This window comes from Lepidochelys olivacea (genome assembly GCF_965140295.1).
Source record: "Lepidochelys olivacea isolate rLepOli2 genome assembly, chromosome: 1".
In the NCBI taxonomy this organism is placed as follows: domain Eukaryota; kingdom Metazoa; phylum Chordata; order Testudines; family Cheloniidae; genus Lepidochelys; species Lepidochelys olivacea.
The window spans coordinates 266,339,627-266,364,594 of NC_140411.1; the positions used below are offsets into that span (position 1 = coordinate 266,339,627).

General features: G+C 40.1%; 1 protein-coding gene across 7 annotated transcripts in view; it reads right to left on the reverse strand.

Moving 5' to 3' along the window:
- The window catches only part of CNOT4 (CCR4-NOT transcription complex subunit 4), a 122,784-nt gene that overhangs the window by 66,030 nt on the left and 31,786 nt on the right, over positions 1 to 24,968 (reverse strand). The window lies entirely within an intron of this gene.

Sequence of the window (24,968 nt, forward strand, 5' to 3'; positions counted from 1 at the left end):
TGAAGCAACTATGAGAGAGGAATTCAGTGTGTGTCTATTGCATTCTCAGACACTGCTGAGAGTAGCTACAGCTGTCCATTAAGTTACAGCTGATGTGTACATAAGCCTGTTCACCACAACTGATCAACCCACTTTCTGTAGGCTACCACTTTTTTTTCCTAGTGGCATCACTCTGGAGCTTTTCATCAGTGCCAAATTCACACTACCACTGGTATGCTGACAAAAGCTATTATGGCATTTGCTTAATTACATTTTGCATAACTAATACTACAGCTAAGTTTTGAAAATGGCTTCTATGGTAACACCCATTTTCAGTGCTCAACTTCTTCCAGAAGGATAGCTTTTAGAAAAGATTTTCAATAATTGGTTTTTGCTCAAATGTAAAATTTATAAGTCTAGGGAAAAATCCTTTCATGCTGTGTGCATGCTGACGGAGAAGATGGATTAAGTTTTTCCTGCTAAAAATCTGATTAGGGAACTGTTACTTTTACATTTGAAACTTGGCAGGCAGACATTTTTAACATTGCTTGTGAGGATGGGGAGCAGGGCTCAACAGCCTTGGGGCTTACTTCCGGTTTATACCTTAAGCTCCTAAAGCTCATGCTTCAACCTGCTACTGGCAGGGACCAGGAAAATATTCCTCCAATGTGTTCTGGGAGGTATTTCCTCTTCTTCCTTCTGAATAACAGGGACAGCCACAGCTAGAGATGATACACTGGTGAGGTGGGGCTCTGCTCTGCTCAGTACCACCTCATTCTCTCTCAGGTGCTTGGCTGGCTAGTTCTTGCTCACATACTCAGGGTCTAAATGATCACATTATGTGGGTCATGTAGGAATTTTCCCCCAGATCGGATTAGCAGTGATTTTAGGGGATGGGGGCAGGGCTGGCCTTCCTCTGCAGCACATGGGTGCAGGTCACATTTATCTCATTTAATCATTTTCCTGTCATTGCAGGGATCTTTAGCACCATCTAAGAGAAGTGTGGCTGGCCACCGTAAGAGAACTGGAAGGACCTACTGCCTGTATGAAGAGTATAGAGGAAACTTAAAATACATGACAGAGCAAATCCATAGTCCGCTCCCAGATCACCTGTCTGACAAGCAGGTCTGTCAGGTCCTCCCCCTCCCTAGATGGGAAAGGAGGCAAAGAGCGTTTCGATACCAATCCCTGGTTAGTCTGGTGAAAATGAGGGTCTTCAACTGTGTTCCCTGTAAGCTGCATGGTTGGGTGGCTACCCAGCAGACATTCAAGCGCAGCCCAGTTGATTAGCAGAGTGCACACATCCGGCAGTGTGTGTTCAGGTGCCCCTCCCCCTGCTGCTTTGCAGCCACACTGCTCCATCCCACAGCTGCTCCCAGGACCCTCCTGCTGCCTGTGCAGAGCAGGGGGATGGGTGGCTGCTGATGTCAGGCTGTCCCCCCTCCCCCAGCCCACCATCTCCACAGAGCAGGGGAGCTCCACAGAGCTGGCTCAGGACTCTGAGCTGCTGCGGTCTGAGGTCTGAACAGTAAGTGCCTTTCTTAAAAAAGAAGACAGTCCATGGTTTTTAAGACTTCCCCAGCAGTCAGTCACTCACACACACCCCTTGCCCATGTACCCCATCTCCGCAGAGCGGGGGAGGGAATGCAGGGCTCAGGACAGAGCAGGAGAGCTTTCCGTGAGTGCCTTAAAGAGACAGCTCTCGGCATCTATCAAACTTCCCCAGCAGCCAGCACACACACTGTCTCTGGGTCACACAGTCTCTTTCACACTCACCTCCCAACACATACTTGTATTCTTATTGTTACTTCTGGGTACTTCCTGCAATGTACATATATTCTCCGTAATTTTATTCTTTCAAAGTGTATTATTTTAGTGTTTTGACTGGTCTATGCATTTCATACTTTTATTTCTCTTACACTTAAATTTAATTCTTTGAATAGTGAGTTCTAAAATGCCTAACCTGTCCTGGCTGGAGTAATTATCCCTATGGTAACTTTTAAAAAGTATACATATCTAGATTTTTTGTTTCTACTGGTGGCACACATCCGCACATACCTCTGTGCACATAAAATTTATTCCGCACAGGGATGGAAAAAATTAGATGGAACATTGGTCCTCAAGTACATGAAGTCAGGTGCAGTCCTGGTAAAAGAAGTAACAGTGTGTATTTAAGTGCCCACTACCTTTAGTGCTCACATAATGATGAGGTTAAAAGGAGCAGATGTATCAAAGGTACTATGTTTCTAGTTGGCATGCACCAATAATATTTCTGCTGTTCCCAGTTTCCCCCCCTTTCCTTCCTACTTGATTCCCTAGGAAGGTAAAAAGCAAAAAACTTACTAATGAAATTTAGGATATATAGTTAAAAATCAAATATAAGAGTTAGGATTGCTACAACACAATTCTTTTATTAGTGGCAGTATTACAGTAGCACCCAAAGGCCCAAGCCAGATTCAGCGCCCTTCTGTAGTACATTCTGTACAAAACAATTAAAAATAAACAAAAGAATCCCCATGCCTTGGAATTTGCCCTTATTTTAGGCATCTGTATTATGTTGTTTCTCTTGTTAAAATGGACACCTTAATACATTGCTGTTGAAGGGTATACTAAGCAAATGCATGCAATATCAAGTTAACACTTCAGTTAAAACCTTAAAGTTTACATTTCCTGACATTAAATTTGCTAAAATTAAATACAGTTATTGCATTTGTATTTAACGATCAGTTTTGCTGGAAGTAGACTACCTAAACTGAGTAAGTGGTGGAAATAGTTTCTATCTAGGAAGTACAGGGAGAATTGTATGGAGTTTCTTCAGATTACATTTAGTCAGATGTCTAAAAACAGGCCAGTAAGCAAGCAATGTATTCTGTTGAACAGTCTACTCATTCCATTGCATGTTCAGCAAATCTAAGGCTATTGAAATATGTCTGAATCAAGCAATGCCAATGCTAATGAAAGTAATTTTTTTTCGTTACACAATTTCGAAAGGATGCCAACATATTTAATAATTCTACTGACAACTGAAGTTGATATTTGGACCTTCTGCTAGAAAAAGTCACCAGTTCATGAAAAACATACCACTTATTAGCCAGTGCCTCAGACATGCAGACAGGCTCTCTAGCAAAACTGCAAAGTGATTAACATTTATGAGCTGTTTAAGTTAGCACTAAGAGTTCAGCAGCTGCTGGCAATAAAGTCAGTAGATTTCTGCATAGCCTGCCATAGGCCTGTTTTATATTCCAGCCAAGGGTAAAGAGCAGCTGTGTTCTGTGGTTTTGAAACTAAGAGAAAAGCAACATTTTTATTTATTCTGGAAAAGGTTATTTAAAGAAATTCCACCAAAGTTTGCAACAAAGACGCAGCACAGCTGGACACTACCTAGTACAGTCCTCCAGATTGTTGGATGTCTACATGAGAAAAGTAAATAGGCGAAATAGGAAACTAATTAATAGGCTGCTTGCCAGGGACACCTTCAATCTGAAAGTTACACTTACCTGAAAACTGTGTGCCTACCATAGCTGAACACCCAAGATCCAAACAACTAGAAAAGGGAAAAAAATTCTCCATTTTTCAGTTTGTTTACTTGGTTCCCTTGACAGCTGTGTCTAGTCAGCTTCACTGTTCCATTGTAAAGTTAGGCTTGGAAGGATTAGATTTTTATTGGTAAAATGATGGTAAAAGTTGATTTCTCCATATACACAAACTGACAAATTATTTTCATTTATAATAATCAAAATTTACACACGGACAACGTAAGAAAAATGCTGCTTGACAACTTGAGAGTTTAAGGGCATAAGGATATTTACTTTACACATTTTGACACCAGATGTTGACAATTTGTGTTTAAATGATAAAGCTTTAACTTTTTGAATCTCAACATGCCATAAAATTGTCTGACTGCCCCTATTTCCTGCAATTATGAAAATTTAAATAGCTAAAATAAAAAATGCTTAAACAAACCAATCTTATCAAAATTATAAAGAAAATTCTGTCAAGCCCAGAGAGTCCATTTTTTTAACAAAACAAAAAAACACCTCACAACATACCCACACTCAGGTTGTCAAGCAATTTAAAAAAATTCATTGCGATTAATTGCACTGTTAAACAATAGAATACCATTTATTTAAATATTTTTATTTCTCCATTTTCAAATATATTGATTTTAATTACAACACAGAATACAAAGTGTACAGTGTTTACTTTATATTTATTTTTGATCACATTTATTATGTAAAAACAAAATAGTATTTTTCAATTCACCTAATACAAATACTGTAGTGCAATCTCTATCATGAAAGTTGAACTTAATGTAGAATTATGTACAAAAACTGCATTCAAAAATAAAACAATGTAAAATTGTAGAGCCTGCAAGTCCACTCAGTCCTACTTCTTGTTCAGCCAATCACTCAAACAAGTTTGTTTACATTTGCAGGAGACAATGCTGCCCGCTTCTTATTTACAATGTCACCACAAAATGAGAACAGGCGTTCTCATGACACTGTTGTAGCCGGCACTGCAAAATATTTATGTGCCAGATGCGCTAAAGATTCGCATGTCCCTTCATGTTTTAACCACCATTCCAGAGGACATGCGTCAATGCTGATGACAGGTTCTGCTCGATAACAATCCAAAGCAGCATGGACCAGCGCATATTCATTTTCATTATCTGAGTGAGATGTCACCAGCAGAAGGTTGATTTTCTTTTTTGGTGGTTCAGGTTCTGTAGTTTCCACATTGGAGTGTTACTCTTTTAAGACTTCTGAAAGAAAGCTCCACACCTTGTCCCTCTCAGATTTTGGAAGGCACTTCAGATTCTTAAACCTTGGGTTGAGTGTGGTAGTAATCATTAGAAATCCCACATTGATACCTTCTTCGCGTTTTGTGAAATCTGCAGTGAAAGTGTTCTTAAAATGAAGAACATGTGCTGGGTTATCATCCAAGACTGCTATAACATGAAATATATGACAAAATGCAGGTAAAACAGCAGGGGACATACAATTCTCCCCCAAGTAGTTCAGTCACAAATTTAATTAAAGCTTTTTTTTTTTTTTTTTTTTAAAAAAAGAGTGTCATCAGCATGGAAGCATGTCCTCTGGAATGGTGGCCAAAGCATGACGGGGCATACGAATGTTTAGCATATCTGGCATGTAAGTACCTTGCAACGAAAGGGCCATGCAAATGGCTGTTCTCACTTTCTGGTGACATTGTAAATAAGAAGCAGGCAGCATTATCTCCCGCAAATGTGAACAAACTGGTTTGTCTTAGCGATTGGCTGAACAAGAAGTAGGATTAAGTGAACTTGTAGGCTTTGAAGTTTTATATCACTGCAGTCAAAAAGAAAGCAATGTAACAAAAAAAAAATCTGTTCTGAAAATGCAACTTACAAATGTAAAGAGATTGCACTACAGTATTTGAATGAGGTGAACTGAAAAATATTTCTTTATCATTTTTAGTACAAATATTTATAATAAAATTAGACACTTCATTTTCAATTACAATACAGACTACAAGATATATGAAAATACAGAAAAACATTTAATAAATTTCAATCGGTATTCTATTATTTAACAGTGCAATTAAAACTGCAATTAATCAATCACTTGAGTTAAATGTGATTGACAGCCCTAAAAAAACTCTTATAATAGCCAAGCAGAAAAAAAACTTAACGTTGGAAGAAAAAAATTCAGGGCATGCTACTGAAAGGATGTTCTATTGAAATTTGGATTTATTTATTTGTTTATGTTAAGATAACTTGATTGTTTTGAAACTAGCTGACAGTCTCTCAAACCTTTTGTAACCAAACCCAAAACAAAGGCTAGTCTAGCATTTTGGGACAAAAACTGCCAAAACTTCAACGAAGAGTTTAGTGACTTCCAGGTATTTCTCTACTTGGGTGGAAGGCTTTGCCCAATTTTGGATTTAGTTGGAATACAGACCCTGCCACTCCTTTCCTCCTATTCCACTTGGGATTGGGGAAGAGGTGCAGCAGTGGTGTGCTATCTTCCGTATTTAAGGTTTTCAAGGGGCAACCACCTCACTAACTCCCCTCAGCTCTTTACAGAGATGACAGCTTGTTACCCGATCTAGTTGTTTCCTAAAGGGCACTGGCAAGAGGTAGGCTTGTTTCTCCACACCCCAATACCTTACATTTGCCAGAAGGGGGCAGTGCTCTTGTTCTGCGGCTGCATGAGTGAACTGATTCTAAACATTCTTATGCAGAAAAGGGGCTAAATCCCCAGAATATTAGGGACTTTTGGGAGGAGGGAATAGAGAAGAGATAGTGTGCTTGTCATGTTCTAAGGCTCCAGTGGGAGCAGCAAACGGCCATACTTGGTCAGACCAAAGGTCCATCTAGCCCAGTACCCAACAGTGGCCAATGCCAGGTGTCCCAGAGGGAATGAACCGAACAGATAATCATCAAGTGATCCATCCCCTGTCGCTCATTCCCAGCTTCTGGCAAATAGAGGCTAGGGATACAATCCCTGCCCATCCTGGCTAATAGCCATTGATGGACCTATCCTCCATGAATTTATCTAGTTCTTTTTTAAACTTAGGAAGCAGACTAGCCAATAACTCCATCAAAATGAGGCTGAGGATAAATTAATAAAATACTAGCCTTCCAGAACACATCTGGCAACCAGGGGCCTCCAGAAGGGGAAGTGCAGGTGAGTTTCTGTTTATGTTTCACTGAATGCTTTAACATACCAGTAACTTGAAATGAAACAGGTCACAAAGTCTATGGACTGAACCTGCAGAAAAGATCTGCTGAAATGCATGCAAACAAACTAGGAGATTTTTACAAAGCCCTAATATGTTTTGAAACTCCAGTTCTGCATAGACTCAAATATGAGCGGGACTTTCCTGCCCAGCCCCTGAGCTCCTGCCAGGGAGGCTAGCCCCTGGCCCCTCCCCCACTGTCCCCCCTTCCCTGCAGCCATGCCGCCGCACGGGCAGCAAGGCTGCAAGCTCCTGCCGCTCTGAGTGGCATGGTAAGGTGGGGGCAGCGGAAGGGTTGGGTAGGGGGCACCGGGCGGTAGTCAGGGGACAGGGGGCGGTTAGGGGTGGAGGGGTCCCAGGGGGCAGTGAGGGGACAGGGAGGGTTGGAGGAGGCAGAGGTTCTGGGGCAGTCAGGGGTCGGGAAGGGGGGGTTGGATAGGGCATGGGAGTCCCGGAGAACCTGTCGGAGGGGGAAAAGCGGGGTGCAGAGGGGCCGGGGGGCAGTCAGGGGACGGAGGTTCTGAGCGGGGTAGTCAGGGGACGGGAAGTGGGAGGGGGCGGGAGCCAGGCTGTTTTGGGGGCACAGCCTTCCCTTCCCTGTCCTCCATATAGTTTTGCACCCCGATGTGGCCCTCGGGCCAAAAAGTTTGCCCATCCCTGGACTCAAAGGACCATTCCACTGGAAATCTCCATTTTCACTCCATTGTGACTATCAATTCTCTTTCAAGTTTATGGACATAAGTGCTCATTTATGTGCATATGTAACTAGGGGAGAAGATGTTCTAGATTTGATTCTCACAAATAGGGAAGAACTGGTAGAGAATTTGAAGGTGGAAGGCAGCTTGGGTGAAAGTGATCATGAAATGATGAGTTGATGATTCTAAATAATAGTAGGAGGGAAAACAGCAGAATAAAGAAAGATAATATACTTCAAGAAGGCAGACTTTAGCAAACTCACTGAACCAGTAGGTAAGATCCCATAGGGAGCAAGTCTATGGGGGAAAAAACCTCAGGGAGAGTTGGCAGTTTTTTAAAGAGCAAACTATCCCAATGTGCAGGAAAGGCTGTATGATAAGAGGCCAACCTGGCTTAACCAATACAACTTCAACCTCCTGCAACTCAGAAGAGTCGCACAAAGAGTGGAAACTAGGTCAAAATACAAAAGATGAATATAAACAAAAAACACCACAAGCATGTAGAGACAAAATTAGAAAGGCCAAGTCACAAAACAAGATTAAACTAGCTAGGGACATAAAGAGTTACAAGAAAACATTTTACAAATATATGAGACACAAGAAGAAAACAAGGACAGGGTAGTCCCATTACTCAATAAGGAGAGAAAGACAATACCAGAAAATGCAGCAATAGCTGAAGTGTCAGATGCCCTTTTTGTTTCCGTTTTCACCAAAAAAAGTGAAGAGATTGGATAACTAACAGTGAATATCAGTGTAAATGAGGTAGGAACTGAGGCTAAAACAGGAAAAGAACAAGTTAAAAATTAACTTAGATAAGTTAGAGGTCTTCAATTTGGCAGGGCCTGATGAAATACAGGCAGTTCCTTAAGTATTCATGGATGAAGAGTCTCTGAACCATTAGAGATTATCTCTGAGAACTCATGAAGGACGGGAGAGATCCCAGAGGACTGTAAAATGACAAAATGCAGTACTTATCTATAAAAAGGGAATAAGGACAACTGAGGGAATTATAAACGGTGAGCTTAACCTCAGTACCCTAAAAGATAATGGAGCAAACAATTTAAACCATCTAGAAGAAAATAAGGTGATACATAACACTCAACATGGATTGTCAAGAACAAATTCTGTCAAACCAACCTAATACAACCTTTCTTTGACAGGGTAACAAGCCTCATGGTTAGGGGGAAGCAACAGATATCAGGTATCTCAACTTCGGTAAGGCTTTTGATAGTTTCACATGACCTTTTCATAAACAAACTAGAGATATAACTTAGACAAACATACTATAAGGTGGGTGACACAACTGGTTAGAAAACCACACTCAGTAGTATTGAGTGGGGTGACACAAGGATCTGTCCTGAGACTGGTTCTATTTAATATCTTCATAAATGATTTGGATAATGACAGAGTGTACACTTATAAAATTTGTGGGTGAGATCAAGCTGAGAGGGGTTGCAAGCACTTTGGAGGACAGGATCAGAAATCCTAATTATCTTGAAAACTGGAGAAATGGTTTGAAATAGGATGAAATTCAATAAAGAAAACTGCAAAGTACTACACTTACGAAGGAATAATTAATTGCTCAAATGGGGAAATGACTGCCTAGGAAAGAGTACTGCAGAAAAGGATCTGGGGGGTTACAGTGGATCACCAATTAAATGAGTCAACAATGTAATACCGTTGCAAAAATATGTAAACACCATTCTGGGATGTATTAGGAATGTTGTAAGCAAGACATGAGAAATAATTCTTCCACTCTACTCAGCACTGATAAGGCCTCAATTAGAGTAATGTGTCCAGTTATGGGCCCTACTCTACAGGAAACATGGACAAATTGGAGAAAGTCCAGAGAAGAGTAACAAAATTGAATACAGGTCTAGAAAACATGACCTACGAGAAAGTCTGGAAAAATTGGCTTTGCTTTGTCTGAAGAAGAGAAGACAGAGGGGGACATGATAAACAGTCTAAGTAAATATAAGTTTGTTACAAAGAGGAGGGTGATAAATTATTCTCTTTACCACGGAGGACAGCACAAGTAATAAGGGGCTTAATTTACAGCAAAGGAAATTTAGGTTAGACATTCGGAAACACTTCTTAACAGTAAGGGCAGCTAAGCATTGCAACAAGTTACCTAGAAGGAGCCTGTGAAATCTCTGTCATTGTCTAACCTGTTCTTAGATGAGTCTAAACACCTATCAAAGATGGCCTAAATAATAAATAGCCCTGCCTCAGTGCAGGGGGATGGGCTAGTTGACCAATCTAGGTCCCTTCCAGGCCTACATTTCAGTGATTTTATTATTTCACTTTTGGACATGGCCAGATTTTTTGGTGGTAGCAGGGAAGGAGGAATCCCAGGCTTGTTCATCAGTTGAGGCCCCAATATTTAATTTTGTATGTGTTCAAGAACAAATTGTACATACTACAAATATTTCAAAATGAGAGCCAATGTTTAACTTCAAATACTATGCTAATTACTTTTTTCTGCAACTCTATTTTCCTTATTTTGGATCCTTAAAGAGAAGGGCTTCTTATATAAATCTATCTTGAGGATTTCAGATGTCAGCCTCCTCAGGAGTTCAAGGAGGAAATGGATGGGAACACTGTGGTAACAGTCTATGGTGCTGAAACTGCTCCCAGACAACTGGTTTACCACACAGCATTCACAAATGAATACTGAACCAGGAGAAAAATGCCAATACCAGAAACAAAAGAAGTTTCCCCACATATCTACTAACAAAGGCTGATAAAAATAAAGGCTCCAAACAGAAACTGGCTACTGTTCTTTGGTGAGCATCCCAACATGCCTGTTTCATTTCCTGGTTTTAGCGAAGTGGCAATGATATCCTCATTGAGCCACTCTTTAGGCCTGTTTGAGATGACCTCACTGGTGTTGACCCTTGCCTCCCAAATGACACACTATTGGAACTTGTCCTTCCCCAACTTAACCTATCACTACAGAAATCATTAGGGGATGAAGCTTCACTTTTGCTTTTCCTGAATACAAACAGAGGCACCACACTCTGTCCTAGTTGATAAGACGTGAAGGGAACTTCCCATTCTCTTCCCCCTGCCGACCATTCCTGCTCACTGGTCTTCCGATTACCCTTAACTTTTTGAAACAAAACAGATACTTAATCCTCTACTCACTGGAAGGGTGAAGAGATCACCTCTCCCAATTACCCCATCCCTGTAACAAATCAAGGCATTTTGCTTCTATGGCTCATAGCATTCAAGCAGCAGTGATTTACACAACAATCTGGTCAGTGACACTGCTAATCAGAAGGTTGTGGTTTGCTGCAGTAAAAGTGATCATGCCTTTTCAAATTTTACTTTATTGTTGCTGACTGATAGCAAAATTCCCTACTGGTGAGCAGGAAGGGGCCTTTCAAACATCCAGCTTTATTTTAATTTGTTCAGTGAATGAGAAGAGAAGGAGGTTTATTTACTATTTCTTTTCTGCTACCAATCTAGTTAACTTTTAAAGTAAATCATATTGGTAGTTGAAAAGTTCACATAATTCCTACCCTAAAATTAGGCAATTTGCTTCTCCCCCAGTCTTCATTCTGGAAGAACAGATTGCTGTAATATGGTCTACATTAACAACTTGATCACAATACAACCATTGCACAAGTGTCAGAGTTAAAGGGATGGACACTGTAAGGTTAGCAAGATTCACTGAGAATCAAGTAGGCATCTCAGTATCCCCCAGTACCAGGCAATATTCACTAGCAACTGAAACAGGCAAAATGAAAGCCACAAGATAGTCAGCACAATGCCCCTGAATAGAGATCTCTATATAAAGTTGAAGAATTAATAGAATGGCCTCAAGGCATCTTGCTAGCCAAAATAGAGGTGTCAGATGGCCAACTGCTGAATCAGAGGTGACATGATCACTGTTTACAGACCTAGCATTCAGCAGAACTATTTTAAGATAGCTATGTGATAAAAGAAAAGTTATGTACACAGAATTAATCTTCTCTCCTTCATTAATCAAAGCAAAAATTGGCCACCACGTAAATTTTTATGTAAACTTAGAGAATAAGCCATTATGCACAGCTAGATAACAGCACACACCATACATAACGCACATAATTTGAAATAAACATGTTGAGATTATGTATTCTCAAGGCATTGATTCACTGCGTCCTATGGACAGTATCAAGACCTCCATTAATAAACTTTACAGGCTAGGAACAAAAGATAGCTGCTTGTAGACAAGTGGTCAAAGACTTCAGGTCTTGTTCAACATGGAAATGTGCTTGCCCCAGTATTCAGGCTGTATTATTCTCTCAATTGAAGTGAAATAGTGTTGTGAGTACACCTAAAGGAATTTTACTGCATTCTTCTTGGTTTGAACTACATTGGCAGAGTTTCTAATTTTTACTTTCTTGTGTTTGTGTCAATTTACTTGCTTTTCACATTTAATTTCATCATCACTTTTTAATTAAAGTTAAAATGCCTCTCAGCACCAACAAGAGGGACAGAAATTAGATTATGTAGTTTAAAATTCAAGTTTTTAAGAAATCCAATATCTAAATATCATAATGTCCACCTGGTTTGAAATCTAGATCAGATCATACAGTAACACAGGTTTAATCTTCCACTAGGGCTGCCTGCTGTTAAATGGTCACAGGGATGATTCCACTAAGACATTTTGTTTCTGGTCCCCTTTCCAAGCCAGTAATAATTGTTTGACAGGGTTGGACCACTGTACTTGGACCACTCATACTTATCTTTATTAAGCCCTAGCATATATTTTGCTGCACATGTGTGTGCAGGCTCATCTGGATTGATTTCCCTGTGGAAGACCCACATTCTATCACTGCAGTGCTCAAAGACAGTGGTTTTCAACCTGTTTTCATTTGAGAACCCCTAAAAAATTTTGAATGGAAGCGCGGACCCGTTTGGAAATCTTAGACACAGTCCATGGACCCCCAGGGGTCTGTGGACCACAGGTTGAAAACCACTGATATAGGACAATTACACCAATATTTCCACCAAAACCAATTCATTCTGAAAAGCAGATGGCATAGTGGTTAACAGCTTTGTTAAACATGCATGTCCAGTAATTTGTTGTGGATAATACAGTATTTAATAGTAAAGACAGTCACTGATATAGGGCACTCAACATCTGTTTAAAGTAGTCCAGCAGACTGTCAGTTTCTGCATTACCATAATTGGCCAATATTTTTTAGTCACTAAGCCATGATGGCAACACAGATTCTGTGAAAATAGTGGTCACTTTGGCCTGGTGAATCTGGCATCCTTATGTTCAGCAGCAGCTTTAAACATCAAAAGGTTCAAACATTGTACCTTTGCCTTTAAACTCAAAAACGTGTACCTGCTCAAGGGTACCATACCTAGTAAGGATTTAGACACAAGGGCCAAGATAGGCTTTCATTGCTCCGAGTTCCAACATAGCCCTTTTTTTTAGATTGTGCAATGCCTCTAACAAGAGATCCTCTCCTTGAAGAGGGAAACAAACTTCAGCCCTAACAGCAGTTAAGATCATGAAATGATGTGCGCTCAAGTTTGTTTGCCTGAAGACCATCCCTAACTGAGGCAGCATCAGCCCCTAAGCTCAATTTCTACAGTACATATGTTTTAAATTGCTGACAGTCAAGTAACTTTTTGCTATCATCACCCTCAGTAGTCTGGCCAGACTAGCAACCCAACACACGTAGTGGATAGCTACAATATATTTCAGAGTAACAGCCGTGTTAGTCTGTATTCGCAAAAAGAAAAGGAGGACTTGTGGCACCTTTGAGACTAACCAATTTATTTGAGCATGAGCTTTCGTGAGCTACAGCTCATGCTCAAATAAATTGGTTAGTCTCTAAGGTGCCACAAGTACTAGCTACGATATAGTTTACCATTGCCTCAAACACATCAGTAAGCTGGACCAACTGAATTCAGGCCAGTTCTGAATTAGGTTCTTTTCCCTTAATCCTTACAACCCCTAAAGTTGTTCTTATTCCACGCAATACCAAGTTTCCCAGCTTCCATGTGTATTATGGATGTTGAGTACTAGGTTTCTCTTCCTACACAAACCTCACGTACAGTGACTCTTGATCAGCTGCAGCCCAGTCAGTGGAATCTTCTGCAAGCACAATAAAATGTAGCTATCTGTATACATTTGTGCCATTTACCTAAGAGGTTCTGAAATTGCTTCCATAAAGTCTCACTTTGTGAATGGTAATATCATTTGATCAAAGATTATCATTTTCGACCTGTAAATTGGAGCATTTCAAAAATCTCTCAAATTGAAGTCATGTTTAGTGACTAAATCATGTTAAGGTGGAAAAATATATGGATTTCATGTTCTACTTAGTGGAGCAATTAAGCAATAGGAACTTTGACAGTGATATTTGCTATTTCTATGCATTTCACATGAACAGTCCTCTAATCTGCACGTTAAAAAAAATCACTTCTAAATGTTTTACACTTGACAACCATCAGGCAGTTGATGACCTGAGACCACTGCACATCATACTAGCCAAAACTCTGTCACTTTCTTTATATACTGGAATTGGAAAAGGTTCAGAAAAGGGCAACAAACAATTTGGGGTATGGAATGGCTTCCATATGAGGGGAGATTAAAAAAACTGGGACTTTTCAGGTTGGAAAAGAGACAACTAAGGGAGAATATGATAGAGGTCTATAAAATCATGACAGGTGTGGAGAAAGTAAATAAGTGTTATTTACTCCTCCTCCTAATACAAGAACCAAGGGTCACCAAAAGAAATTAATAGGCAGCAGGTTTAAAACTAAAGGAAGTATTTTTTCCACACAATGCACAGTTAACCTGTGGAACTCCTTGCCAGAGGATGCCGTGAAGGCCAAAACTATAACAGGATTCAAAAAAGAACTAGATAAGTTTATGGAGGATAAGTCTATCAATGGCTATTAGCCAGGACAGGCAGGGATGGTGTCCCTAGCCTCTGTTTGCCAGAGGCTGGAAACGGGCGACAGGATGAATCACTTGATGTTTGCTTGTTCTGTTCATTCCCTCTGTGGTGCCTGGCATTGGCCACTGTTGGGGAACAGGATGCTGGGCTGGATGGACCTTTGGTTTGACCCAGTGTGGCTGTTCTTATGTACTCCCCCATCTGTCTGGATCCATCTGTTCCTTGTTTTATATTTACAGATAGTAAGCTCTTTGGAGCATGGAGTATTTTGTTGTTGTTTGTATAGCATATAGCACAACACAGTCCTCATCTATGACTTGGACTCGTATGTTTACAAAGCCCACGGCAACGAGCCACCCAGCCCAGGCTGATAAACTCAGGGTAGCCAGGCTTGCACTAGTGCTCTAAAAAATAGCTGTGTGGAAAGTCCTTTGAGTTTTCATCTCAGGCTCTGAAACCCTACTCCCTCCCTAGGCATCAGAGCCCAAGTTGCAACCTCAAAGCGCTGTCTACACAGATGTTTTTACAGAACTAGTGCAAACCCAGCTAGCCTAAGTCTGTGAACCTGGGCTGGGAGGCTCACTGCCACAGACTCTGTAGACATACCTTTAGGACTGCTATAATAAGTATAGTAGGGTTGCCTGTATCAGAAAGCTTCTCGGGCTTACTACAATTAATACACAACTTTTCATCTTTCTGACCTGAGGCTCATGAACATGGAGCTTTCCATGAATTCTGGAAAGTAAATTTTACATCTAAATTTCTCTTACCACATGTGTGTTTTACACTTATATGACTCAGAACCCTCAGTGTTCTTGGTTGAGTCAAGTAGATTTTTTTTTTTTTTTTAAAGAACCCCAACTGGGTATTTTGAGGTGTTCCACACATTTCAATAAAAACCCAAACAATGCTGTGTGCATATCATTTTTAGTTTGTTTTTTAAAATGTCTTAAAATTTTAAAATCATTAAAGACTAATTTGCAAATTAAGCTTTGGTGCTAGGCAGCACCACCCTATTTTGCAGTTACAAGACTAAATGTTAGAGAAAGGTCATCTCCCTATTCAAAATATTAAATCACGTTTTGCTGAAATAATAATCAAACTGAAGTTTATGTTACTGCACAGGCAACTGTCTCATTTGGAAACCTGATACTAGCCTGTCAAAAGATGGTGTTTGAACTACTAAAGAGCCCAGAGCAATTGCTCTCCTCCCCAAAGACCTCTGATCAAAGTACTATGCACTTCTCTAGAAATACTGCACCAGTGTAACTAAATTGATTTTGAATCAACTGACAGTGGTGCAAAATCAGACACTTAAGTTCTGCTTAAAATTGGTTTAGCTTAATTCAGTACCTTACCAATACAAGCTAAATTGATATAAGAAGGTTAAGACTGTTTAAGTGCATCTTCTTTAGGTGTTTGCAATGATTTAGAGAGGTTTAAAATCCAATTACATGAGCCCAGTTTTTCCAACGTAGACAAGCCCCAGTACATTCCAACCAAGGCTCTGACTCAAGACATGTTCAGCAGTGCATTTCTCATCCTCTCTCTCCTTCTCCCAAGGCATTACATGTGTGGCTTACACCAAGTAGGCCCCTCTGACTAGCAGCTAGCTCATTCTCCTCTCCCCACCCAAGTCAGTTCAGTTCTTTATTCCTCTACCACTCTCCCCTCTGACTGGCATCTCAATGTTGCTGAGTCAGATGCCACTCAGCATATTCCCAACACATCCAGCAGGCAGGAAACCCAACTTTTAGGTGTGCAAGGCTTCTGCATATTAGGGTTTTCATTCAGCCTGCTTCCTTCTTTCAATGAAGGGGAGGCATGAGAACATGTGATTGTAACAAAGACATCTTGTAGACTAGTTTATCTCTAGACTTTTAATGTAGCCAATATTTCTATATTCAGTTCTAGACAGCATTTAGTTCTGAAGAGAGCTGTATTTTGCACAGAAAGCCAACCTAGAAATTCACAAAGTGAAGCACTTTACCCCATGTAGAGATGTGGGACTGTAAAATTTAAATATAGTTGGCATTTTAGAGCCACCTACCAGCAGCCATCATTTTATCCAATAATCAAACAGTGGGACTTTTGTTTACTCTCTGAATCCAGTTGAAATAGTTCCCATAAAACAAATCTTACAGTTGGGATTATTCCACAGATACCCAAGCACAAGGAGTCACTTCACCACTGAAATGCACTGCAACATGGAACGTAGCAACACAACTATGAATGTTATTAGAAAGTAGTTAAAGCATGTAACCAATTACTTAAGTGAAATTCAGTTTTTACATAAGGTAATAGTTTGAGGTTTAAATTAAGAATTTTAATTTTCACAATACTGCAATGAGCAGGATTGGCAGTGGTCTTCGAAATCACATAAAACCACTCAGTCCTGTTGCAGCCCATAAATAGCATAACAAAGGATCAAAACACATGCAGTACACAGATTCCCATGTTAGTTTGGGGGGGGGGGGGGAAGGAGGGGAGAGAGACCTATGGTCTTTCTTGAATGAACTTGGAGAACCTTCAATTCCAGAAGACTTCCCTCAATCTGCTCCCTATATATATTTTTAGCATCAAGTTAGATAACCGTCTTCCTCTAAACTGTAAGTATCCTCTGTTACATGCCTCTGAGTCACTCATTGCATACTGCACTTTCTGAATATGGTGCAATTAACAAAAACAATATATTAAGGTGCATTACATAACAAGTTTTTTATTTAGTTACATAAAACGGACAGTATTCATATCTCAAGTAGCTTAATATACCTGGACACTATGTTCTGTTCTTAGGACAATGACCACTAACAGACTACATAAATCCTGTAGAAGATGTGCAGCGGGTGCTGTCCCTAACACATTAATGATTAGAGAGTTTTGTTTACCAGTGTCCCAGAAACATTCAACTCCTTATGGAAAGCAACATCCATTGTCCAGAGGCAAGCAGAAGCCTTCCCATAGCAAGTGGGTGGGTGAATGGGCTATGGCAGAAGCTCCTGAACTGGCCAGTAGAGAATTGTGCTGGTAATCAATTGGAAGTTAGCTGGAATGAAGAGCCAGAATCCTGTGACCAGCTCTTAAATGCATTAAATCAGCTAAACACAATACTTCAACAACTGTAGTTTCCACAGGGATGCTACAGAATCATGCAAGGTGAAGGAGATAGTCCACATGACAGTATTAAAATGTAGTCCACACTAAGAGGGTAAAACCGGCAAACCCTGGTCCAAGGCATTAATTTCTGAAGAAGCTAAGCTTTTAAAGTAAGTTTCTAGCCCTTATATAGAAGTAAATATAACCTTCCAAATGTGAGCCACTGCAGTGATGCTTCTGTTACTGTAAATTTTTTCTAAGAAACAAGGAAGTGTGACAAAAACACACCAGGTCAGTTTCAATATTGCTATTCAGAATCCGATGGACATCAGTGAAACCAAGAACTGAGTCAGCTTAAACACTAATGCTGCACTTCAAAAACCGGACAAGGGAGTGGAGATAGTAAAAGGGGAGGGCAGAGCCTACCAACGGAGACAGGGAAGAGGATGTATAGAAGTGTAGTGAGGAGCCCCACAGTTCCACCTTTGCAGCATCCAGGAGTCAGAGAAAGGGTAAAATGAGATATCACACTGCATCAGTCAAGAGTTTCTGAGGTAAGGAATACATTGTTTTTCAGTCTCGCAGGGTTACTTCTTGACATTCCAAAATGTAAGAGGGCCCAAGGGGAAAAAAGCACTTGCACAATTTGCTTCTTTAATGTATAATGGCCTGAGAGCTTCCCCCCAAAATTGTATGCTTATTTACATTAGAAATTTTGGTCCTGTTTAGGTTTGAAGACTACAGCCACTGGAGGTCGGCAAATAACGGTGGTGGGGTTTGTTTGTTTTTTGGTTTGCAGGCTTTTTTTGGATGGGGGGGAGGGTGGATCAAGCTGAATCTGAAACTTTTCCAAAAAAAAGGTCAAATAGAAAGAGTCCATTTTGGGTCAAACGAAGCACATGGTTTGATCCCAAAAAAATTAGTTTCCAGACATTTTTAAAGAGCTAGATTTACAAAATGGCCAAGTAGGAGGTGCCACTCTTGTAACTTTAGCCTGGTGGTTAGGGCACTTACCCAGGATTGGGAGACAAGGGTTCAGTTCCTCCAAATCTCTGCTACACAGCAGGCAGAGGAACTTGGGTCTTCTACTTCCCCAGAACAGTGCTATAGCCACCAGGCTATGGAATTTTTGGAAGTAGGTCTCAATCTCTCCTGTTGACACTATTCCTTTTCATTTGAATTAAATATTCAGTGGTGCCAGGATCTGAACTTGGATCTCCCACCGAACAGGCAGGCGTACTAACCACCAAGCTGGAGTCACATATTCTGTCTCAATAACGACTCAAGTGTTTCATACAAAGTGAAGCAGCTTCAACAGGCAAGAGAGCGCTGCCCCAGAACACCCACATTGTTTTGGGAGATGTGAAATCCAAGTTTAAATTCCTGCTCCATATCAGGAAGAGGAGGGAACTGAACCTAGGTCTCCCACATCATTGGTGAGTGCCCCGAATCACTGGGCTAAAAGTTAAGGGAGCACTACCACCAGCATCTCGAGTCCTGTTTTGTGAATGGCAAAGTCCCCTTGTGAATCTAGCCCAAAAAGTTTTCCGACTTAAACTATGAGGCAAATAGGCCTTTGGGTTGACCAAACTACATTTTTCAACAAGTGAACTATTCATCCAGAAAGTCACGAAAGCAAACTGTGAAACCTAAGCAATTTAGAGGGGAAGAGATTCTTCAGCGTACAGTTTAAGAATCTTGTTTATTGTTTAATATCCATTTAACTTCAAATGACAAAGGCTTCCTTTATTCAAAGCTTTGATTCAACACTATCTCCTCTTCAATTAAGGCACTACGATATTTACTGTGTGCTCCAATTCCTCCAAAGGTTCTCCAGAAAAACCAGATAAGATCATATTGGAAATACCGGATACTTCCAAGATAAAATATAAGCAAGAAAGAAAAATTAAAAACTTTCAGACCTTTCTACACCATACAGCACCCAAAACAAAAGTGATTTGCAGATCACCCTTAAAAACAGCAACAGATACAAAACGTGTTGACACATGAATTCAGTTTTATTACTAAACCAAATCATTTCCCCCATATTTTCCTTGTCAACCAGTTTAATTTGCTGGCTGTATAAGGTATATACAGGCTGTTAAATAGAGAGGGAGCAAGTCTCAAAGCAGAGCAGCTTTCATTTAAAAAGCCCTTTCAACGGCTCTTTTCTGTTTAAGCCAAGGTGTGGTTCCAATTTGAGTGCTTCTGCTGATCTGACACAACCAGGCTGCAAAGCATTTAGGTCTTTTAAAAACTAAAACCAATAACTGAGATTTTAGGCACTCTTTCGATGCCTTCAGCTCTACCTGGATATTTATTGGCAGCCAGTACAGAGTATGGACACTAGTACAGAGTATTTTATATGACATGCTGCTTAATAAAGAAGGCAGACATTTGGCACTAGGTTCAGTATCTTTATGGTCTTAATATGTAGTGCCGATAGATGACATTACTGTAATCCAATCTCAGCTATCTGCAGGATCAGGAACACTGCACCACTTCAAATTCAGAAAGTTCTCTGCAATCATCACGGCAAGAAACATTTTAAATAAAGGCTTAAATTTTACTTTATGACACTCACCAGAAAAAGATTCCTATTCACTCAGATTTTCACTTGGCAACAGTGATTATGAGCACCAAAAGCAATTATATGCTTAATTTAAAAGTATCACATATATATATATATATATATATATATATACACACACACACACACACACACACACACCAGCCTCATGCAAGCTCCTTAGTAAATTTTACAAAAAAGTGTCTGAAAAAGTTTATTGAAATATTAGAGTGGATAAAAAAGTGATTTTAAATAAAAAAAATCAAAAATGAGTTTAAGTCTGATTTTAATGAAATACTTTTAAAAATAAAGCTATTTAAACTTTAATTTGACATTAGGCCTTAATGTAGGTGGTCCTAAATCTATCAAAATAATTTAAATTAAATAAAAATGGGATTTAGCTACATGTTTTCTGATGAAGTTTTAAAGAAAGTCGAAGCACTGAACTGGTTGTGGAATTTGTGGGCTAAATACATGGAATCAGAATGCTGAAGCACTAACACAGCTTTTGACAGCAGTAGCCTCTTCTGCAGGGGCAGAAAATGTTTTCTTCGTTTCAGTTTAATGGGTTGAAAAAGCAAGAAAGCTTGTTTTCTTCCAATCTGTGAATAAGAACTAGGTGAGAGGATGAGATCTACTAATTCTAAAATCTTGATAGACATGCTGATCAGAGACAGTCAGCTAATACTTCCTTTGTTTAAGTCATTTTTGAATGCAAAATATGATTTGATCTCTTTTCTTATGCATCCAGCACGTAAAACGATTAAAGGCTGGTTTTGAACATTTTAATTGAATTCCAGTTTCCATCCAAATAGAACTTGACAAATCCAGAGTAAAAAACCAAAAATCGAATAAAGCAACGTCATTCACCATTTTTTAACCCTTTAAAAAAAAAGGGTTAAAATTTGTAAGTTAAGCAATATAACAGCTTAAATAAATGTGCTTAGAGTCTTCCAACTAGGAAGTACCATGAAATTTAGTGCAAAGGCTATATTTAGCTGAAAATCAACATATTTTAATGGTTACAAGCCAACAAGAATCAATGTGCAGGTTTTTTTGTCTTTAGGAAAATAGCTAAAAAATAAAAATGCAAAAACACAATTTAAATCATTTATTTAAAATCAAGGTTTCTTGCTTGATGACTTAAATTATTAAAATCAGCAACTTCAACTAACCCATCCTGAGTATTAGGGCTTCATGTGACTAGTAATTAGATAATCCTTGGTAAGCGGGTCATCTCAAAGATGAAAAATATGAATGAACATTATAAATTAGCTACTTTCCACTAAGAAAAAACCTTAATAGCAAAATAGAAGTGGAAAGGCCAAAAAACTAGAATGTATAGACTTAAGGACCTTGTAAGATCCTAACATCTTTCGCTACTATTAACTGAAATAAGGGCTGACCCAAACAAAGTTAAGACAGACCATGTTTCTCCCAGTCCTAATTTCAGAAACTTGGTTTTCCTAGTTTCAAATTTACACACACGTTATTTTCCACATTAGCCTTTCCCCCGCCCCTTATAACTTCCAGCCATTGCTATAACCAGCACAGCTCCACCAGTAGTAGTACTTGTATAGACAAGATTCTGGCAGCCATTAGCATCTTTGCCTAGTTCTACTTTAAAGCATGTCTAGATGACTGGTTAAAATGTTAGGTGTTGCACTTCCACTGTTGATAATACTGGTGGTGGTGCAAAACCGAAGGAAAAAAGGCTAGCACAGACATCTTCCACATGTTCCCATGGATCAACTGTGATAACGTGATGCTGGACTGAACACGTCAATATCAAGCATGCAACACTGAAGCCTTACATAGGTCAAGAAATTTGCCCATTGCTAAAAGATGTCACATGCAGTTGAATCAGTGCCAAGAATGATTCCCCCACAAATATGGACAGGATCAAATCCAAGGTCAACCACAGTTTCTAGAACACTTAGGCACATAGTAAGGTACTGCACACTTCCAGTTAAAGCACTCCGAACCAATCTAGTTGTACCAGTTGCTGATACCCATTGTCAACAAATGAGTATGTTTCCCGATGTACACAGTTTCCGTCACTGTTATTTCAATCATTTTTAGTGCTACCTATTGGAGAATTCCTGAGCCAAGATGTCAGGGGCACTGCTACTCTTTTATATTCTAAAACAAACCAAGGAGGCATATGGCCCACCATTACCTACCTCCCTTTCATTTGTTCACCTAGCATTGCAAAATATATTTCTTATAAGACCTTGAGGTATGATGGCAGGATAAGACCAAAAAACTTTTGTTAGGGAGATTATTTAAATTCTTCAAAAAAAACTCAGATCGGAAAGAGCTTAATACATAAAAGGCTTCTGAGCAATTTTAAAATGTGTATCAGTAACATGGAGGAAGAGACTATAAAGACTTTTCATTGGCACATTGATATGAACAAGAAATAAATGTTACTATGAAGTTACACAAAGTGAATGATATGTTAGAAACAAAATATTGAGAATGGAGTCCTACTGTACTGATTTTTAACTATTAGAAGCCCAGCACTAAATATAGACGCACACACAGCTCAAGATTCGTATTAAAGGCAATTATAGTAGAACTTCAATTATCTGAATGACACCAATGCAGGGTGGTTTCAAATAAGTGAAGCCTGGATGAGGTTCTAAGGTGGGAGGGTCTTTCTCTGGGTCCCTAAAACTCTTCACAATAGAGCCACCCACAGCGCCCTCCTCCAGACACATATCCCTTTCCTCCCAGCAGTTGCCTCTTCTAGCACCTCTACTGAGCTGGAAATTATACTCCTGTGAGAATTCTGCACCACTGCACAATGCAGAATTTTGCAGAAATACTGCATGCACAGAATTTCCTCCCCCTTCTCCCCCCCCGACATGGGGAATGCAGGGATGCTGGCCAGCACCAGGATCCACTGGACCTGGCAGAGCCCAGCTCACAAATGGAAGACAAGGTTGGGGGGAGGAGGAAGGGGTGCACTGGAGGATTCTGAGCAGCTGCAGTTTCTAGCACACCCTGAAGGAAGGAGGTGGTGGCATGCAGGAAACCCTGTGCAAGCCCAGGACCTAGCATCAGGCGGTTTCTCCCTCTGGATCCCTAAGCTCTAGGAGGATAGGGGGTGAGAGTATCTGGGCCGGGGGGGCCAGGGTGCAATTGGCCTCTGGGGGGTAGAGGATGCGAGTGTCTGGGCCAGGGAGGCCCGGCAGCTATGCTCTGGGAGGATGAGAGGGGGAGTTAGTGTCTGGGCTGGTGGGGCATGTCTGGGCTCTGGCAGAGGAGGGGGGAATGTCTGGCCCCCTGGCTGGGCTGGAGGGGGGGCATGGGGGCAGAGAAACAGGAACTAGGTTGTCATAGGGATTTCTTTAACTCTCTACTCCTGAGGGAATTTGTGTGTGTCTATATTGTTAGAGACATAATTGCAGAGAGGTATTTTGAAATAACTTACCAAAATAATTGAAACCGGCATGATTATATATAGTGTTATTTTGACCAATAAAATTTGCAAAATCTTAAAATATTGTGCTCAGAATTTTCAATTTTTTTGGCACAAGAATTCCCCCAGGAGTAAGATTATTGGTGAAGTCAACCAGCTGTCTAATCAAGAGAACCAGCCAGAACGGTCAAGTCTATATTAAGTGACAGATATTTAGATAATTGGGGGTTCTATTGTACATCCATTTCCCTGTTTACATTTTTTAACTTATAATAGCAGTAACGACCTCCAGAGTGGACATTTCCTGGTGTTAATTGGCAAGGTCAAGTCCTCCAGCAGTGTCCTCCCCCACCTGCTGGCACCTTTTCATTTCACAACTCAGACTGCTCTTCAGACAACTGAATGACTGTTTTCCAGATCATTTTAAAATTTATACTTGCCATAGTCTTCAAGTGTAAAGTGAAAATGACAGCAGTTAACAGACTGGTAAGTCTTGTCACAAACAGATCAAACTACATAACACAAAGCCATGAATCCCAAAAGATTACACACACCTCAGTAGAACATCAATTTGGCAAATTAGTCTACCTGAACACTTAATATGGACAATTCTGAGTTATAGGCTAACTAACATGATGTAACACTTGAAGTAATTATGGAGATTGAATTTACAATATTAATATAGGCTGTAAATACATACATAGAGCCTCATACAGATAAAAGGATACTGAAATACAAAATAGTATCCATTCAGCTACATGATCTGAATATACCAAATACAGCCACTTACTTGCCAGATGCTTCATATAATTCCTGGCATAATCTTGTGAAATAATAGTCCACAAAAAGTGGTTCAGATGTGTCACATTGCGTGTATAGGACTTTAAGATCCATTGCTATGTTCCCTAGTCTCATAATAAAAATCAGTTACCATACCACAATATATCAGTAATCTAATCTTCAACAGTGGAGATACCAGAGGTTTCAAGGAAAAGTATAAACCAGTAAAATGCATATAACAATGTACTGCACATTAGGGGAAATTTCTTCACCCTACATATAAACTCACTGCTTCCCTGTAAGACTGGTAGCCCTTGACATTTTAATCTTAGCAAATCTGCAGAAACTAAATGTCTAACCTTTTTTAAAAAAAAAAATTACAAAGCTATTTGACTTTGGACTGTCCCCCAAAACCCACATCTAAACAGACAACGTGTGCTGTAATAGGATGGGCCAGAGCCTTTAAAGCACTCTTATTGCTTCTGATGCTGTCCATCATCATATTGTAAGCTCCCGAGGCTGAACAGCTACCCTGCAATTTTAGAGTTCTGCAACCCAAGCCCCACAAACCTAAGTCAGCTGACTCAGGCTAGCCACAGATACTTTATTGCCCTATAGAATGGGGTGGCCAAACTGCGGCTCCTGGAGCCCACCATGCCCCCCACATTTTCTGCTTAACAGACTGGTGGGGAGGGCAGCTTGGGGCTTCTGCCCTCTGGTGGGGTAGTGGGGCTCAGGGCTTCAGCCCCACAGGGCATGCCTCCTGGGGCCTCGAATCTTGGCAGATGCCTCCC